At 37.4% G+C, this 21,377-nt stretch overlaps 1 non-coding gene across 1 annotated transcript; it reads right to left on the reverse strand.

Moving 5' to 3' along the window:
* Positions 1–13,599: 13,599 nt before the first annotated feature.
* On the reverse strand, positions 13,600–13,673 carry TRNAT-AGU. Its single transcript has one exon. It is a non-coding gene; the product is annotated as a tRNA-Thr (tRNA).
* Positions 13,674–21,377: the final 7,704 nt, after the last annotated feature.

The following is a 21,377-nucleotide window of genomic DNA, read 5'->3' on the forward strand; positions in this document are numbered from 1 at the left end:
AGGCAGGTTGAGGAATTGATTTCTAAGGGCCACGTTCGTGAAAGTATGAGCCCTTGTGCTGTTCCAGCTTTATTGACTCCAAAGAAGGATGGCACTTGGCGTATGTGTGTTGACAGTCGAGCAATCAACAAGATTACTGTGAGGTACAGGTTTCCTATTCCTCGACTTGATGATTTACTTGATCAGATTAGTGGTGCTACTATTTTTACAAAGTCAGATTTGAAGAGTGGGTATTACCATATTCGTCTTAGACCGGGTGACGAGTGGAAAACTGCCTTCAAGACTCGTGAAGGGTTGTATGAGTGGTTGGTGATGCCATTTGGTTTATCAAACGCACCAAGTACTTTTATGCGTGTGATGAATCAGTTGCTTAGACCTTTTATTGGGAAGTTCGTGGTTGTGTGTTTTGATGACATTCTCATTTATGATGCTTCTTTCAGTGACCATGTTGTGCATGTGAGGCAGGTTTTGGCCTTACTTCGCAGGGACCGTTTTTATGCAGCCACCAAGAAGTGTGTGTTCATGACCCCTAAAGTGTTATTCTTGGGGTATGTTGTTTCTGGTGATGGGATACAGGTTGATGAATCCAAGGTGGCGGCAGTTCAAAATTGGCCAACTCCTACTACCATTACTGAAGTTTGTAGTTTCCATGGGCTTGCTTCTTTTTACAGGCGGTTTATTCCACACTTCAGTTCTATTATGGCCCCAGTGACAGATTGTATGAAGGGGAAGACGTTTGTATGGACAGATGAGGCAGAGTTGGCTTTTCAAGTTGTGAAAGAGAAGCTCACTACAGCACCAATTCTGGTATTGCCTGATTTTTCTCAAGTTTTTGAGCTTCATACTGATGCCTCAAAGGTTGGAATTGGTGGGGTTCTTAGTCAGGGTGGTCGACCTGTTGCTTATTTTAGTGAGAAGTTAACTGGGCCTAAGTTGAGGTACAGTACTTATGATCTATAGTTTTATGCAGTGGTCCAAGCTGTAAAGCATTGGCGTCATTACTTGTTTCAAAAGGAGTTTGTTTTATTCACTGATCATGATTCCCTAAGGCATATTCGTACTCAAGACAAGGTATCTCATAAGCATGGGCGATGGTTGGCCTTTCTTGAGAAGTTTACTTTTGTGGTCAAGCACAAGACTGGTGTTTCAAATAGGGTTGCTGATGCCTTAAGTAGGAGGAGTAATCTGCTTGTTTCTATGAGGGTTGATGTGCCAGGTCTGGAGGTCATTCGTGAGCAGTTAGCCATTGACCCTTATTTCTCAGTTATTTTGCAGGATGTGGAAACTGGGAAGAAGTCAGATTTTCTTTTGCATGACGGCTTTTTGTTCAAGGGGAATCAGCTGCGTATTCCTAATTCTAGTCTTCATTTACAGATTATTAAGGAGTTACATGGTGAAGGGCATGTTGGTCGTGACCGTACTTTACAGCTGGTGCAAGCTTCTTATTATTGGCCTACTATGAGGAAAGAGGTGGATCGTTATGTGAAGAGGTGTCGTATTTGTCAAGTTTCAAAGGGGACGGCTACCAATGCGGGTCTCTATATGCCTTTTCCAGTTCCCTCACAGCCATGGGTTGATATTAGTATGGATTTCGTGTTGGGGTTACCTCGTACTCAGAGGGGTAATGATTCTATCTTTGTTGTTGTGGATCGGTTTTCTAAGATGGTCCATTTTATTCCCCGCAAGAAGACGATTGATGTTGTTAATGTGGCCCAACTCTTTTTTCGGGACGTGTACCGTTTGCATGGGCTACCTTCTTCTATTGTGTCTGATCGGGATACCCGCTTTCTGAGTCATTTTTGGCGTAGTTTGTGGAAGATGGTAAATACTCAACTCAACTTCAGTAGTGCTTATCACCCACAAACTGATGGCCAAACTAAATTTGTTAATCGGTCACTTGGGAATTTGCTGAGGTGTTTGATTGGTAATCATGTGAAGGCATGTGATAAAAAATTATGCCAAGCTGAGTTTGCTCATAATCATGCTGTTAATCGGAGCACCGGGTATAGCCCATTTCAGATAGTTTACTCATCTCAGCCTCGGGGACCACTTGATTTGATATCTCTTTCTGTTTCTGGATCTGTCCCAAAGAAAGTTCAAGATGTTGTAGAGGGTTTACATGAAGTTCATAATGCTGTGTATGATCATTTGACCCGAGCTAATATGAAGTATAAGCAAGCTGCTGATCAGAAGCGTAGGCATGTTGAGTTCGAGGAAGGTGATTTTGTTTGGGCTGTTTTGACTAAAGATCGTTTTACAGTTGGGGAATACAATAAGTTGTCAGCCAAGAAGATTGGCCCAGTTGAAATCGTGGAGAAGATCAATCCGAATGCATATCGTCTAAAGCTGCCAAGTCACATTCGTTGTTCTGATGTGTTTAACGTGAAGCATCTGGTGCCTTATTATGGTGATTCTTCTGATGATGAACCTGTTGGTAATTCGAGGACGAATTTTGTCTATCCGGGGGGAATGATGCGGGCCCAAGTGTGGAGGAGCGGGCCATCTTGTATTTGGAGGCCCAAGATAGCGTGACAAAAGGGGCTTCACTAAAATGGCTCTAACTTAGGCTACAGGTGTCCGTTTTGGGCATGCGACCAGGCGAAATGATCGTGATAACGAAGCCCATCTTTCTACAAACCCGTAGGTGGTTTGGGTCAACGTTCAGGCCCAAAAACGCTTATTTCTATGATTTATTTACATTTTTATGTTTTTTAGTGCTTTTTGTGGACTTTTATTTGGTTCTAGCTTTTGGCCCAAGTGTGTTTTAAGGCTCGTTTTGAATTTACGTTGTTATTTATATGAATGTAATGGGAGGAAGATAATCAGTTTGGAAGTTTATGAAAAGTCATTTTTTTATCCCAATTCACTTGTGAGTGTCTTGAGTGTGAAACCCCCAATTTTCGGTATTCCACAAGAATCAACGAATTTTGGAAGAATTGTTCCTAGTATTCTGTGTGAATCAACAGGTCCGATTTCGTATCCCATTTCCTAGTCTACATCACAATCTAATATTTTCCGGATTGAATCTGTATAAAAACAAGAATCACATAAACAAACCATTAAATTATAGAACATAACCGTTTCACATAAGTTTATGAACCAAAACAAAGAAAATAAACTCCGATGTCGAAACTATAAAGGTCTAGCCGGCCATGATGGCTAGTTCAATCAAGTCTAAAATGAAACAAAACATTAAAAGCTAACAAACCAAAAATATTAGTCTTCAAAAACTCCAATGCTTGTTGCTTCCCAAAAAGTGCAGCCATCCAAGATCCTTGTGAACGATTAGGAGGGTACGAGTGGTCATCACTCATCATTTATCACTTTCTCAAAACTTCCAATCAAGTTCCGCCACGTGATCAAGCTTTATTCCATCACTGGTGATGGATTTTAGTGAAAATGCCCATCACTCACAACACCCAATAATAAACCCTCACATTCCTTCACGTTCTTTCATTCTTAACGTGATGATGATCCCTTGGTCCCTTTTTTTCGTTCAAGTTGTTGGTCTTGATCCCCTTCTTTTTTTTTTCATTTGGTCCTCCTTTTTTTTCATTCAAATTGTATATATCTCTTTTCTCCTAAATGGGCCTCCATCTTTTTTTACACAATAATATCAATATCGATATGGCCATCCAAATTTAGCCCAAGAAGATTTAAGTAAGCCCAATTTAATTTGACTGTTGTAAATCATGACTTTTGCTGGACTTGTTCTTCTTACAATACATTTTAAAACTACATCTTTAGCTTTAAATTGTCCTCCATTTAAAACCACCAACAATTGCCTTTTATATTCCATGATTCCTTTGCTTTTAAATATCCATCTTTATCACCCGCGATCACTCCGCATAGACAAAAACAATTAAAACAAAACAAAGTAGATTCCATTCCAAAAAACAAGTGTTTCACAAATAATGAGATATGACTATGAAATATGCATGATATGTAATGAAATTTTAATATTAAAGTGCTATAAAACGTGCCTAAAAACAGTGGCGCAGCAATGAAGGGGCCGGAGGGGGCGCCCGACCCCCCGAACTTTTCGCTCAGTGGTGTTTTGTATGTACGTTTCATATAGAATTTTTTAGGTATATACGTTTTCGACCCCCCGATTTTATAAATAATAATTTTTTTAGGTATATACTTTTAGATCCGGTGACTTTCGACCCCCGATGGAAATTTTCAAGCTTTGCCACTGCCTAAAAATGCAACTAACACAGTTTTTACTTCAGACGAGACTTGAACTCATAACCTCCACTTTAGAAGGTTATTGGGCTGCCAATATACCAGATGATCGTAGGTATACATACATAAACTTAAGATGAACCTACCATGCATAAGTCGGTGCTAAAGCCGTTTTAGGAAGGATTCGTTAAAAAAGCCGATCCTTTTCACGTAATCGTTCGTTCGCACTATAATAGACACAAAACGCACAAAACCTAGGGTTCTTCTCATTCTCCTTCTCATCTTCAACCACTGCAAATCATGGATCGATCAGATACACGACGCGTTAGAAGTGTCGAAGCCAGAGACCACGATTCACCACCAACCGCTGGCGAACGGTGGAAAGGCGGTTACGACGACGTAGAAGACGACGGTTCTGTTAAAATACATGTATAATTCCAGTATAAATGTGCCCCTTATTTATAAAAGCTTTATATAAGCTGTTTTGTTCGTTAACCATTTCCTTTTAATTTGTTTGTGAGGTTGGGCTCCCTGTGTCTCGGTCTCGTTCCTGCTGGGCTTCCGTTCCTTGGGCCTGTAGCCGTTAAAGTTAGTTCCTGCTGGGCTTCTTTCTCTTGGGCTTGTAGCCGTTGAGGACAGCTGGTGTCTCGCTGGTGTGTTTAGGGTTTTAGCCCATATAATGGGCAGATGGTTCCAGTTTCAATCATTGGAGCATTTCATCCTTTCCTGCTCATCATTCACTACTCTCTCAAGATACCCTATCCTCACAAGTTAATTCGTGAGTCTAGGGTTGTTTACCTTCTCTTGTATTAGATCATCCTGGTGGAGATCTTTTATTCATTGTTTGGTTGTGAATCTGTGCCGACTGATTCATTCTGTTTCTTGTATTTGATTCATCATAATAAAAGTATTTTATTATCAAGTTGTGACATGGTATCAGAGCCCCAAGGTTGATTTAGGGCTCTGGTTCTTCTTCCGCTGCGGTACAAAGCTCCGGCTGACCTTCTCCTGTCCGTCTAGGGTTTTTTACGACGTTCTGTACTCGGATCCCTGTTTCCGGAGTGATTCTGCTCAGAGGAGGCGGTGTAGATCTGGGAGTGTGAAACCCTAATTTCTAGGTTTTGATACTTGTGGTTTGTTGCTGTGACGGTGCTTCTTCAGAAACCCTAATTTGTGGCTCTCATCTGTTTGGTAAAGAAGAACCTCGTTGGTCTCTTTTAAGAGCAAACCAACAGGCTTTGTGTTTTCTTTTTCGGGGCTCTCTGGTCAGTGTGTGCAACCCTAAGTGAAGGTTGCAGACCTGATCTCATTGCCGTGCACCCACTGTGAGATCGTTCCTTCTCTTTCTTTTTACTTTCTGTTGCATCATTGTGTTTTGTGTCTAGGCATTCTTGATACCAGGCTAGGCTGTAACCGGTTTGTTTATTGGGACACAGAGAGGGTTCACTCTGTTGCATTTGTGTCTGGTTTGGTCTGTTGTGGTGTGGCTCCCTGGTCATTGTCTGCGGAGGCACCTTTTGAGTGATGAACCTCTGATCGGACCTCTGTCCAGGTTTCGCCTTGAGTCTGTTTGTCTTTCTTGCCTATCCTGGTTGCTTAATCTGTACTGGTTGGTTAATTTGTGTTCTTGTCTTGTCTGACCTGTTCTGTGCTTACTGTCTGTTCTATTATCTGCATTACTGATCTGTCATTATGCCTGATAAAACTGAATCTTCTGTAACGCTGGTTAGCAAGTTAGATGCTAGTGACCCCTTATATCTTCATGCTAGTGATTCAAGTGGTCTCACAATTGTTAGCATAAAACTGAAAGGGACTGAGAACTATGTTGTGTGGTCTAATGCTATGAAACTTGCTCTAATGGCTAAAAACAAACTAGGCTTTATTGATGGAACTTGTAGTAAGTCTAAAGATGATGATGTTCTTGCTAGTCAGTGGGATCGATATAACTCTATTGTGCTTACTTGGATTTTGAACTCTGTGTCTGATGAACTATATGTTGGCCAAGTCTATTCTAAACTTGCCTCAAAAGTGTGGGATGATTTAAAAGACACATATGATAAAGTTGATGGGTCAGTTGTGTTTAGCTTATATCAAAAAATCAACTCTGTTAGTCAAAATGGGTCTAGTGTGTCTGAGTATTACCACAAAATTAACACTATGTGGAAACAATTTGATGCTATGCTTCAACTGCCTTCCTGCACCTGCAATGCTTCTGTTAAATTCAATGAGTTCAGTCAATTAATCAAACTTATGCAATTTTTAATGGGGTTAGATGACATTTATCAACCTGTTAGAACCAATCTGTTGACAAGGGATCCTTTACCAACTATCAAAACTGCTTTTTCTATCATCTCTAGAAAGGAATCTCATAGAGGGTCCAACAATGTTTCAAAGGTTCCCAATGTAGGATTTGCAGCTAAGTCTAACAATTTCAATGATAACAAGAAAAAATTCAATAAAGGTCCCAACCCAAATCTAAAATGTTCTCATTGCAACAAGATTGGACACACAGTTGATAAATGTTTTGAACTAAATGGTTATCCTCCAAACTATAGATCAAAACCTACTCAAAGCAGCTCTCAGTGGGGTAGGTCAAACAATGCTGCTAGTAGTGGTTCTGGTCCTTCTTTGAATAATACTGTGAATTATAAAAATTCTAGCTCTTTGAACTCCCTGACTGCTGATCAATTTTCTAAGCTGCTAGGTTTGCTAAATGAGAATAAAACTGATGACCCAAATAAGTCAAATGTTGGAGGTAAATGCTTTAATTCCTTCTCTGAATATAAAAATATTTTCTGTTTTAACTCGAAACTTTTCTTTTCTCAAAAACAAAACTGGATTATTGATTCTGGTGCAAACCAGCACATGGTTATGTCTAGTGATAATATGTTTAATCTGGTTGATGTGTCTGAATATAATATTACTGTTAAACATCCCAACGGTACCGATGCAAAAGTTACTCAGATTGGGTGTCTTAGACTTTCTGACTCTGTCATTTTAAAAGATGTGTTTGTTGTTCCTGAATATTGTGTGAACCTTATTTCTGTGTATAAGCTAGCTAAAGACAATAAGCTTAAGGTTGTGTTTGATGAAAACTCTTGCTATATTCAGGATTCATGCTTAAAGAAAACCCTGGTGACTGGTAGGCAAACTGAGGGTTTATATTTCTGTGGTAACTCTCTAAGTTCTAGTTTTTCTTGTCTAAGTATGGCTGAAAAAGCAAAGCTCTGGCATTCCAGGCTGGGTCACCCAGCTGAACAAGTGTTAAAGGTCCTTCAGCTTAAAACTGAGTCTATGTCGAATACTTGTGATATATATCACAAGGCCAAACAGCATAGGTCACCCTTCCCTCTCAGTGACCATCAATCGACTAAGGTTGGGGACCTTATTCACTTAGATGTTTGGGGTCCCTACAAGGTCACTAGTGTGGAAGGATACAAATACTTTCTTACTATTGTGGATGATTTCAGCAGATCTGTTTGGGTCTATCTGATGAAATCTAAGTCAGAAGTTTTTGAAAATATAGAGAGTTTTTACAACCTTGTTAAAACTCAGTTTGAAGTCAATATAAAAATGTTTAGGAGTGATAATGGATCTGAGTTCACCAATTCTCAAATGACTGCTTTTGTTAAACTAAAGGGTATCATTCATCAAACCTCCTGCACCTATACTCCACAACAAAATGGTATCGTGGAGAGAAAACACAGACACCTGTTGAATATTGCTAGAGCTTTACTATTTCAATCCAATGTTCCTCTTAGGTTCTGGTCTGAATGTGTTCTGACAGCATCTTACTTAATTAACAGGCTTCCTTCTTCTGTGTTACATGGCTGTTCTCCTTATGAAAAATTGTTTGGTTTCAAACCTTCTCTTGATCACTTGAAAACCTTTGGTTGTCTTTGCTACTTCACTGTTTTAAACAATCCTGATAAACTTGAAGAAAGAGCTCAAAAATGTGTTTTTATGGGATACTCCAATCTTAAAAAGGGATATAAGGTGTGGAGTCTAGAACAGAAAAAATTCATTTTCTCCAGAGATGTTAGTTTCCATGAAACCACATTTCCTTTCAAAAATGAATCTCATGCTATTCTAGAAGGTCCAAATAACTTAAACCAATTAAACTTTTTTGACAACTATGAATTTTCAAGTGACCTAAATCCCAATGATGAAGAGAAGGTCATCACTGACTCACCTACCATGACACAGCAACATAGTGATGAGGTTGAATCACCTATGGATAGTGATACTCAGCAATCATCAGGGACTGATGGTTCATCTGAGAGTAATGAGTCCCTAAGGAATGAAACTGGTCCTGTGAGGGCTGAGTCTAGTAGTGTTAATGACGAGTCAAACCTTCCTGAGGGTACCATCCCTACTAGAAGGTCCTCTAGATCCTCAACTACCCCAAAAAGATTTGAGGACTTTATTGTTGGAAATGCTAGATATAACTATGATAAGTATGTTGATTATACTAGTCTGCCAAAAGAAAATGTGTGCTTTGCTGCTAATATTAATAAACTTGTTGAGCCTTGTACTTATAAAGATGCTATTAAAGATAAACGGTGGGTAGACGCTATGAATGATGAATTATCTGCCCTGTATAGGAATAACACGTGGGATATCGTTGACTTACCTAATGGGAAAAAACCTATTGGGTGTAAATGGGTCTATAAAGTAAAATACAAATCAACAGGTGAAATTGATAGGTTTAAGGCTAGACTTGTTGCGAAGGGATTTAATCAACGGGAGGGAATAGATTTTGAGGAAACCTTTTCTCCCGTTGTTAAAATGGTCACTGTAAGGTGTGTCATTAGTATGTCTGTTCAGAATAACTGGCCATTATATCAACTTGACGTAAACAATGCTTTTTTATATGGCAATCTCAGAGAAGAAGTCTATATGTCGTTACCTGATGGTCTAAGTGTTGAAAAGCAAGGTAAAGTGTGTAAGTTAAACAAGTCTTTATACGGTCTAAAACAAGCTCCACGTATGTGGAATGAAAGACTGGTTCAGGTGCTGATTAAAATTGGCTTTAATCAGCCCAAATGTGATCATTCCCTGTTTATTAAATCTGTTAATTCTGTGCTTATCGTTCTCCTTGTTTATGTTGACGATATTGTGTTAACCAGAAACAATGAAGATGAAATAAATAAAGTTAAACATCTTTTGAAAACTGCATTTTTAATAAAGGATCTCGGTTTATTAAAATTTTTTCTGGGAATTGAAGTGATAAAAACTATTGATGGTGTGTGTCTTACTCAAAGAAAATATTGTATGGATCTCTTAAATGAATATGGGATGAGTGGAAGCAAACCTTCTAGCTGTCCCATAGAGCAAAATCATGTTTTGACTAACCTAACGAAGAAAGAGTCACAGATTGTTGACGTAACTCAATACCAAAAACTAATAGGTAAACTCATTTACCTATCTCACACCAGGCCTGATATTTCCTACTCTGTGCAGTATTTATCCCAATTCATGCATAAGCCTACAGAGGCTCACACTCAAATTGCTTTCAAGGTACTACGATACCTTAAAGGTGCTCCTGGCACTGGGATTATGTTTAAAAGGAGCCATGTTTTTCAGCTAACCGCCTTTGCAGACTCAGACTGGGCAAAATGTGTGGACAGCCGAAGATCTGTTACAGGTTTCTGCATATTCCTTGGTGAATCCTTGATATCATGGAAAAGTAAAAAACAAAGTGTTGTTTCAAGGTCTTCTGCCGAGGCAGAATACAGATCCATGTGTAGTGCCACATGCGAAGTGTTGTGGCTTCTAAATGTTTTGAGAGAACTCCAAGTTGACGTGAATATTCCAGTTCAGCTAAAATGTGATAACACTGCAGCCCTGTCCATTGCTGCCAATCCTGTCTTTCACGACCGAACCAAACATTTCGAAGTTGACTTGTTCTTTTTAAGGGAGAAAATTGCTTCAGGGTTGATCAAAACACATGGAGTTAAAACTGAACATCAGCTGGCTGATATATTCACCAAAGGCTTGCTGCCAAAGGCCCATTCTGACATGTGTAAGTCATTAGGCCTCTCCAATTTTTTTGCACATTTACACTGAGGGGGGATGTTAAAATACATGTATAATTCCAGTATAAATGTGCCCCTTATTTATAAAAGCTTTATATAAGCTGTTTTGTTCGTTAACCATTTCCTTTTAATTTGTTTGTGAGGTTGGGCTCCCTGTGTCTCGGTCTCGTTCCTGCTGGGCTTCCGTTCCTTGGGCCTGTAGCCGTTAAAGTCAGTTCCTGCTGGGCTTCTTTCTCTTGGGCTTGTAGCCGTTGAGGACAGCTGGTGTCTCGCTGGTGTGTTTTGGGTTTTAGCCCATATAATGGGCAGATGGTTCCAGTTTCAATCATTGGAGCATTTCATCCTTTCCTGCTCATCATTCACTACTCTCTCAAGATACCCTATCCTCACAAGTTAATTCGTGAGTCTAGGGTTGTTTACCTTCTCTTGTATTAGATCATCCTGGTGGAGATCTTTTGTTCATTGTTTGGTTGTGAATCTGTGCCGACTGATTCATTCTGTTTCTTGTATTTGATTCATCATAATAAAAGTATTTTATTATCAAGTTGTGACAGGTTCACGCGACAGAAAGCACTGTAGCAAGGACAAAAGCAGCAGCAGCAGTCACCGGAGAGACGAGAAGGATCACCGAATTCGCGATCAGGAGAAATCGAAGGTCTGCGACGAGTCAAAGAAGAGAGAAAAGGATTCCAAAGCTGTTAAAGATCGAAGAAAGGAGGATGAGTTTGATCGTGAAAAAGATAGGGTTCGTGATAAGGATTGGGATAAGGATAGGGATAGGGATAGAGAACTTGCTCTTGAAAAGCAAGATGAGCGGGGCGAGTCCGAGCCACACGCGGTTGCTTTACTTGCTTCTTCCAGTAGTAAGAAGGCGGATGCGGATAATGCGGAGTCGCAAGATAATAAGGTGGTTTTTACAGAGATGGAAGAGTTTGTATGGGGTCTTCAGCAGCTTGATGAAGAATCTCATAACCCTGAAGCTGAAGATGTTTTCATAGAGGAAGATGTAGCAGCATCACCACCAACCGAACAAGAACAAAAAGAAAATGGCGGTGGTTGGGCAGAGGTGAAAGACGTTATCCAAGACGAAAAATTGGCAGATGTGGAAGAAGCCGTGAAACCTGATGAAACAATTCACGAGAGTTCACTTGGAGATATGGGCCCGCCAAAGAAGCCGAAAACCTGAATCGTCTGCGTTTGCTTGAAAAAAATCAACTCAAGATGTAAAAATCTTCGCTTGGCGTTGTAGTCAAGATGTTAAGACTCAAAAAGCCCGACTAAAATAACTAAAAACGCCATCCTATACAAAACAATAAAGTCGCTGAATAACGGCGCATTAATTGATAACAGGGCCGGCTCAAGGGGGAGTGAAATAAAGCAAAAGCATTAGGCCTCCATTTTTCTAAAGCCTCAAATTCAAACAAAATATATTATATGTTGGTAATTTTGGCTTTGAGATTGTTAACATTGATGTTTATAATCTATAATTATGCGTATACAAAGTTGATATATGAGTAATAGGATTCATAGCAATTTTTTTCGTTTACAAAAAGGGCCCCAATTTTGCTATCCGCTTTGGGCCTAGAAAAATTTAGAAAATTTTGAGCCGGCCCTGATTGATAACATCATTCTCCATTTCAACCCAACATGATTTAATATAAGATGTAGGTGAATCGATATATCTATGTGTTTATGCATACATGCTCAGTAGAAAAGATTTAAAATAATGTTGTTAAGAATCTAAACTTATAGGTTAAATGTTAATTACGATGTATATATGTTTGTAAAATATGCCATTGATTGTCTTATTTCTTATGATCATGTCATAATTCAACAAGTGAATGATCCAGCGCCAAAATGTTCAAAGGAGTCACATGGACGACCCACGGTCGAATTGCCTTTGAATATTTACTGACAAAAGTCATAAAACTGATTCTAAAATCAAACATGATTTTATAAATAATGCTACATCTTCTATTTCATCTTCTATAAAAATAGTTTTATAAAACTTAAAGAGTTAATTACTGTTTTCGTCCCTGTGTTTTGTCAAAAATCACTATTTCAGTCTATTAGTTTAAAAATTGCGATTTCAATCCCTGTGGTTTCACTTTCGTAACTATTTCAGTCCCTGTGGTTTCACTTTCATAACCATTTCAATCCATTTATTCTGTAAGTACAGGGACTGAAATAGGTACGAGGTGGACTGAAATGGTTACGAAAGTGAAACCACAAAGACTGAAATCGTAATTTTTAAACTAATGGACTGAAATAATATTTTTTGACAGAACACAGAAACGAAAACAATAATTAACTCAAACTTAAATATCAAAGTGTGTTGGATGATACTTTCCCCAATATAAAATTCATTATGTCAAACTAAGTTGGATTACACAAAAGAGCAATACTCGACCAAAGAGGAATTGAGACAAAGCTAAAACCAAGGTTTCAAGATGCTTTACTCTCTCTCTCTCTCTCTCTCTCTTTTATAATTCTTAAATTTGAGTTAAAACCAAGGTTCCAAGGTGTCAAACCCTTTAAGTTATATCGTTTAAAAACAATTATAACATTCTGTTTGACTTAAAATCAGTCAATTATTTATTAGGGTCAACAAAAGGTGATTGCCTTCGATAACGAAAATGAAAGTTGGGAATGTTATTGGTCAAATTACTAGTATAGTTTATTATCGGTCTAAATTGTAAAAATCCAGTATTTTCATCAAAATATTAGTTTTTTTTTGTTTATAGTGGAAGGTTCAAATGTGAAGATTTTTTTTTTTTTTTTGCAAAAATAAAAAAATAATTGCTTCATTTTGCTCCATTTAACATTTGTATTTAATGTTATTGTAAGGGTATATTGGTAAACTTACATAAAAAAATAATTTGTAGTCTTCCTCTTTAATAGCTAATTACATTAAATTTTAACTAATTTTTAAAATATATACTTTTTTTCAAAAAAAAATTAATAATAATTTAGAGTGTAGAATAAATTACGAGGTATGTAAGATAAATTTCGACATGTGTAGTATAAAATTCGTTAATGTGTGTATATATGTAGGATAAATTTTTATGTGTAGGATAAAATAAATTTGACTAATTAATTAGAGAAAGAAAAAAATAAATAATATAAAATTATAAACTATTTAATATTTGATCTATTATATCATTTTTCCTTTTTCTTCTTAAAATTAAAAAAAAAAAAAAAAAAAAAAAAAAAAAAAAAAAAACCCTACTCATTTGGTCTCCCACTTTATTATCTATGGGCTTGCTTATAAGAGCATACCTTCTAGGCCTCTACTCATAAGTAACCCAAAATTACATACAGCAAGCCCAAGAGTCAAAAAGATAAAAGCCAAATAATTAAAACTAAAATTTAGAATTGCTCTCGTTGAGAGTCGAACTCAAGACCTCCCGCTTACTAAACGGGTGCTCTAACCAACTGAGCTACGAGAGCTGTTGACGGTTTTCAAGAAATAACATCTTATGAAACGTTTGTTACATTATCTTATTTAACATAAAACATTAGATTATCTGTAACAGTTATGGAAACAAAATTCTACGTATCTTATTGATATACGGGTGAGTGAATTAATTTATTATGATAGCCTTTTTTTTGAAAGGAATTTATTATGATAGCCTCTCTCTAATAAGTAATAATAAAATAAGTTTATGCCTTTACTACATTGAGTGCAAGTGAAATACCTTGGGAACATGATTTATGGATACTAACGGGAAAATATCTAGTTTGTAATTGTATTGATTAAAAATATGTATCATCCTGGTAGGTGAATGCGAACTTAAATTATTGTGGTTATGTGAGCATAAACTTAAATCGTCAAGGGTAGGTGAGTGTGAAACATAGATGTGTATCACCATAAGTGGTACGCGATCATGCTTAGCGATTTTTTTAAGAATGCCCGACAATGTTCTCGTGACTTCCCCTTTGGCTTGCTCAAGCATTTCTTTGAAAAATGTTAAGCTACTATCGCTTGACAAAAAATCATCTTCGAAATCATTGGGCAGTAAAAATACACCCAAGTTATCGTTCGAGAAATTAGCAATTGAGAAGTGAGGTTGAGAAGGTGATTGTTTGAGTGAGAATAGTGAAAAATTGAGTGAAAACAGTATAAGATTTGTGTAAAATGGTGAATATGGATGGTTATTTATAAAGTTTAAATAAGAGTAAATTACAAGTTTCGTCCTTTATGTTTACACCAAATTTCAGGCGATATCCTTTGCCTTTAAAATTGACGGGTTTGTACTTAATGTTTCAAAATCTTACACGGTTTGTCCTTTAACACTAACCGAGATAAAATTTAACGTTAAATCAGGTCACATGGACCCCATATGAGGGTAAATTCGTCTTTTTATTCTTTTAATACAAAAATAAAAAACAAAAAAAATATAAAACTTCATTTATCACCTCTCTCTCTCTCTCTCTCTCTCTCTCTCTCTCTCTCTCTCTCTCTCTCTCTCTCTCTCTCTCTCTCTCTCTCCCTAAGATGACTTCTACCACCAACACAAGCACCACCTGCCACCACCTTCTACCACCCAAATCATGTTGGACCTCAAATTAGTATTCCAATTAGCAGCCAATTCTAAACCGTAATTCATAAATCAGACATGTCGTCAAGGGTTTTCAAAATCCTAAACCTGTTCGAACTTGCTGCATCACAATTTACCATCAATATCAAATGTTTTGAAACCGGTAAATTACGTGTTTAATTGCTTAACCATAAACACAATCATAACTGGAATCGATAACTCGGGTGAAGAAACGAAAGTTGATGAAGGGGACACTTGCAATCACCACTACCATTCAGATTTCATTAGTCTCCACCGTGTACAACCTCCACCACACCCGATTACCCACCTATAACCCACTCCACCACCACTGCCTAACTTAACCACCACTACCATTCAGATCTACAAAAAACCCCTAACCCTAACCACCACCATCGTTCCGATCTACGAAACTAGGTTTTTTTAAGGCGACGATATTATGGAGGTTGACGGTGCTATACAAATGGTGCAAGAGTGGTGGTGTTGCGGTGTTCTGATGACGGTGCAAGAGTGTTAGAGAAGAAGATGGTGGTGGTGTGCTCTGATGATGGTGGTGCAGGAGTGTTGACGGTGGTGGTGGCATGAATGGTTGTTTCCTAGAGAGAAAGAAAATGGGCCTAAATAGGGTGTGGTGGTTATGGGTGAGGGTGGGTGGTTACAGGTGAGGGTGGACGGCTGTGAGGGCGGTAGGGGTGGTGGTGGTTGTGAGGGCAGTGGTGGCTATGGGTTGTTGGCTGAAATCTAGAGAAAGAGGGAGAGAGGAGTGATAAAGGGGTGGAGTGAAAAAGCAGGTCATAATATAATATTGGTTTTCTAAATTTATTTTCCTTTTTTATTAAAATAATTTTGAATATATAGGCAAAAAGATCAAATTGCCCTTGGGTAATCAGATTTAACAAAAAAAAATTAACCAGAGTAGGGCTAAAGGGCGTAACGTGCAAAATTTTGTAACATAAGGTACAAAACCCATCAAATTTAAAGGCAAAGGACAGCGCCTGCAATTTGGTACAACCATAAAGGATAAAACTTGTAATTTACTCTTTAAATAAATAATTAAATTAATTTTTTTATTTGAATTCAACGGTCGAAAGGACCATTACAATCTCAAACAGCTAAATGTTTCACTTTGTCGAGCAAATACATCATCCCGGAGAACCAACCCGCCCAGCCTACCTGTGGGGGTGGTGGTGGTGTTCTCGTGTGGGTTCGAACCCGTGGAGGTGCCCCATCCCACCTTATGAGCATGGTTGTATAAATCCCGACTAGGTGTCGATTAATCAAAATTAATCCCAATTAATTCCAATTAATCGCTAGTCCCCACCCCATCGCCTAACTAGCGACTAGTGATTACTTCAACACGGATAAAGAATTGAATGTAAATGCTCTTACTTATCCATAATTTAAAAATGCAATAATCGTTGATGTCCTCAAAGTGGCCTAACCCTAAACTAGACACTCTAAATTTTAAATTTATAACTAATACTCTCTAAACCCTAGACCACACAACTAGCAAGTGGACTGATCAATGTAGTAAAGCTTAAGTAAGTTCGAGTATCGAACCCACGAGACTCTACTAATTACGTTTACTAGTCTCGATTAACTTATCTAAAACTAACTCAATTAAAGTGTTTATTGTTTAAGGGGGAGGGGGTTCTAACAAACTACTAAAATTAACTAACTTAACTAAAACTGACTAAAACACTAAGGATTGGGAATGTGATCAGATGATGGAAAACACACTACCTATGTCTGAACCCTACAAATGTTTGACGCGTTCTATTGGTTTTGGAACTAATATGGAAACCGGGGATCTTAAGATGCTAAACTTAGAGATTTACCTAGAAGACCCCTGACCCTTATCGAGAAGACACCTATGGCAATCTAATAAGCTGTTGATTGACCGGTTTATAGGACTCCCTCACAGGCTATCCTATTATATTCTATTAATGAAATACCCTTAAACACTCTACCTCACAGCGCGAAAATCTAGGGAAACAAAGGTATTTGATCAAACTCATCTAGCAGACAGAGATCGTGAACTAGGGGATCATCTCATGAAGAATCTAACCTAGTAACCTAATCACTCGAGACTAACTAACAACCCCTCACCTCACGGCTATTGAAATTGGTAGAACACTTGAACCTAAACAAACCCTAATAATCACTCCTATGGTAATCGTGCACAATAAACCACAAACTGATAAAAAACACACAATAGTTGATCTTACATGAACCTATCCAATGAAAGAAATTCAACAAGGATCATGTGGAGTAACTAATAATCAATGAACAAGTCTAAGCATGCAAACACATAAGATCATGAAAACTAAAGTTATTACTTCGTAATTAAATCCACATACATGTCCAAGAACCAAAAGAACATAACCAAACAAGTGTGATCATCCTTAACCTAGGTAGTGCATAAGGTTTTTAGCCTAACATAGTCATAACCATAAGAATCATCAAGCTAGGTTCACAAAACATGATTGAATCAATTAAGACAAGGAAAACAAAGAAATCGAATGATGAAACCCGATAAATCTTCGATCCCAACGCTTAAAGTCTTCAACTTTTTTGTGTCTTGATCTCCAAAATCACCTTCTCTTAGCTGTAAATTCGTGTAGGTTTGTCCAAGTTATGATTTTTATGTTTAAAATTTATTTTTTTATAACACTATTTCCAAACCCCAAACCCTAATCAGCTTTCAGCACGAATTAAATCCGTTGCGCCTGTAACACCCCGTGTTACGAAAGTCGAAGTCAAAGTCAAGATTGAAGTCAAAGGAAGAAAATATTGCTAATTGCGATCTGTCACTCCTTGCTCAACTACTGTTTTGACTTCTTTGACTTGTAATCGAATCTTTTATTTTATTTGCTTTAGTTGTATTATGTGGAGTATCTATTAATAATCGAGATTTAATCGATGTTTATAGCATGTTTTATCGCTTAATCGCTTATCGCATCGCAATCGCATTCGCGCCTGGATTGATAGGTTCTGTATATTGTTTTACGTGTGTGTGTGTTACTTATGTGTTACTTGTGCATGTTTACTTTATGTTTTGAGGTGATTAATCGAAACGCAAACGCAACTCTATCGCAACGCAACTTAATCGCGAACGCTAAACGCAAGTTATTTATAGTGATTGTATGTTAGATATAGTAGTTAGGTTATTTGTGTAACTAATGGGTAATTATATCGCATCGCTCGCTCGAAACGCATCGCAACGCTCAACACGCGAATCGAAATGACAAAACTCAACACGCCGGACACTTGGATCGAATGGCCAACCGATCGAGTGGCCATCCGATCGGATTACCATCCGATCGAGGCGCCATCCGATCGGTGTCCAATCCGACCCTTGTGCACTTTTGTAACACCCCGAAAACAGGTTTGGTAATCAAACCACGTTAATACTAAAAAACGGGTAAAGTACCGTTAGTTGTAAAATTTACCCGGTGAATATTAAGGTTTCTAAATAAATAAATCTAATGGTTTAAATAAAAAGGGGTGAAGGAATGTTTATGAGAAATAAAGTTATGAGAGGCCCGAGTTAACGGGACTTAGAATGAAACGGGTTATAACCCCGGAACCTACTAAGTTAACTAGGAATAATTAACCTAGTTATTTATGTGTAATCGAGTGAATGAATAAAGATTAAGATTTTTAACCCACTTTATAAAACTTTTAAATATGAGGGACTAAAAGTGGGCAACTTAGGAAATGTTTTAATTAAAACAATAATAAAAATCAAAACACACACACATGTGTGTGTGTGTGTGTGTTCGATCGACCAGAAGCAAGAACAGGGGGTTCCAAAACCCTAGTTTAACAAAATCAACAAATTGAAGCTTGATTCAAGGCCAAATCGATGCATGAATACGCAGAAACGATCACCTAATCGCAGGGATCATAAGGTATGTCACAAAACCTAGATTGGTTAAAGTTGAAAATTTAGACAAGTAGGTTACTTGCAAATATATGGTTGGGTTATGATCCAAAGTCGAAATTGAATGTCTATGTATGTTTAAATTCGTTAGTTATGATGATATTATGAAAGACTTGATGTAATATTACTTGAAGATGATTAACAAGTAAACTAGAAAGTGGGTTTTGACTAATTAATGAAGGTAATGATATGGTTGTGCTAGAAATCATCATAAATGATAGTTGAAGTAAGACACTTGAACAAATCGCAAGTTGAGTGTTTGGCCATACATGATAGAGGATGAAATTTGATGTTAATTTTGGTAAAAATGACTAGTTATGAGCTAGTTAGTAAAGGTGTAACAATATGCCCAATAGGTGTTTGTTAAAATGCCTAAAAGAAAGCTAAGATGTTGAAATTTTAAGCGAAAGGCACATTAGAGTAATATGGCAAATTATGCAAAATATGAAATGATAAGAGTTTTAAATATCAAGTCGATTTAGACTTAATGTTGTAAACCATGTGATTGAAAGTAGTTAACTTTGATAAGTTAAGTAACTAATCATGAAGTCGAATAGTAACTTCGACATAGAAAATAAGTGAGGTGGAATAGTCGTGATTATTAATGACTAATTTAACCGCCTTGTAAATGATTGACAATAGTTTGACGTTTAACGAGCTAGGTGGAGGCTTGGGAAAGAAGCGGTCAAATGAATCAAGTACGAGAAGAGAAGCGTAAACCGGATGAGAGGTAAGTAAAACTTACACCCTTTTTTAGGATACGTGTTTATTTTGTAAACTATAATGTGTCTAATGTAATATCCGAAATAAAGGTTCCGACACGATTGATACAAGTCGGAACAAATATGAATGATGAAAACCATGGTTTATGGTATATGGGGCGAAACGGTGATTTAGTCATAGAATGACTAAGAATTTATAAATTCTCGTTAAGATTTCCTTATATGTAATTTAATAATGAGAAAATAAGCTAAGAGAAAAAGGATCCAGTGGTAAAAATCCGAAATGGGTCGGATGGGTGAAATGGGAAATTAAAACCATGTTTTCATTCTAATTTATGTAAATATTGGTTTTATAGTCCAAACGGGTCAAATGGTGATGATAATACCATTTGACAATATCGACTAGCGTGGTGGTCAAGTCGCATTTAACAGGAGCGAATAACAATTTGGATAGATGCTACGCCATGGAATATTGGTTAATTAGCGCGAGGTATAAAACGGGTCTATAGGTTTACTAGAGCCAGGTACGCATATATATAGATTTATGGTTAAAGTGCAAAGTTGGTCAAGTACCTTAGCAAAGGACCTTTGTCGTAAAAGGGGGAAATAAGTTGACCAAAATGCCCTTGATAGATAAATCGGGCAAACGACCTTTAGAGGTCGTTTAGATACTAGCATTATGATTAGATAACTCTTAGGCACATGTAAGAATGGTAAGCATAAACCTTGTGGGTCAAATGCCTAAGAGCGAGCCATTTACGAAAAATGACAATCCAAAGGGTAAAATTTAGGATAACGGTCCATTATGTTAAATCCACGACAAAATAGTTGTGGTGGAATATAAGAAGCTATTAAAAAAATGGAAATACGAAGTGTAGAAAGAGAAGTGCGAGTTTGATGCTTAAATGCATGAAAATCACTTTAAATGGGTCAAAGTGAGTAGATATGCAAAACGGGTTAAGATTTCATAAGAAACCCGTAATTTGAACCTTAAATATTGGTAAGTGAATATAACATGATGTCCATGGTATTTTAAAGGTAATAAACAAGTTTGATTGATAAAATCACGAACGGGTCAAAAGTGTTAAAATTGAATTGCAAGCCAAAAGCTTGAAATTTAAAAATTTTGTAAATTCAGATGTCGGAATTTTACTCCATGAGATGAAGAATTAAATTACGAATGCGTAGGAAAAAGAATCTCGTAAAACGGAGGTCTAGATCAAAAGTTATGCCATTTTGAAGTTAGGTTTTGGTTAAAACTTAGCTGGGCAAATATGCAGCACCAGCATCACACATTCTGTCGAATTGAAGTCGTGGCGTCGCGCCACGGCCAAAGGCATTTGCCGTGGCGCGTGGAGACGGGGTAAGATATTGAAATTTTTGTTTATTTTGATTATTTGACCCAATTACCTTGTTGTACTTGTTATTTAACTATCAAAACTGACTTCTAAGTTGGTTTTGATCATAGGAGAATGTCGAGAGTCCCGGATGAAGATCAAGCGTCGAGCAAGAACCGAACACACGTTAAATGAAGCTTCCGCGTCAAATCTTGATTTGTTTTGTTATAAGTGAATTATGTAAACACTTACAAATATGTTTTTGAAATGTTGTAAACATATGGGAATGTAAGTATAACAAGTTTTTGTAAAGTCACATTTTAGCGTTAAAATGTGTATTTTAATTATTAAAATCTTGATTCATTAAGATGGGCGTTACAACTTTCCTCTTTTGAAACCCTATAAATACCCTCCTGTCACATCATTTATGATGTGACAGCTCCTCTACTCGACCAGCCGCACTCGGACCTTCTTTCTCTCGATTTCTCGCGATTCTTGTAAGCTTTCAACCTAAATCTTGTACTCTATGATCTACACACACTTCTTCATCATTTTCACCTTTGAATCTTAACTTTTAACCGTGAAATCAG

The sequence above is a fragment of the Helianthus annuus genome, chromosome 2 (genome assembly GCF_002127325.2).
Source record: "Helianthus annuus cultivar XRQ/B chromosome 2, HanXRQr2.0-SUNRISE, whole genome shotgun sequence".
NCBI lineage: Eukaryota > Viridiplantae > Streptophyta > Magnoliopsida > Asterales > Asteraceae > Helianthus > Helianthus annuus.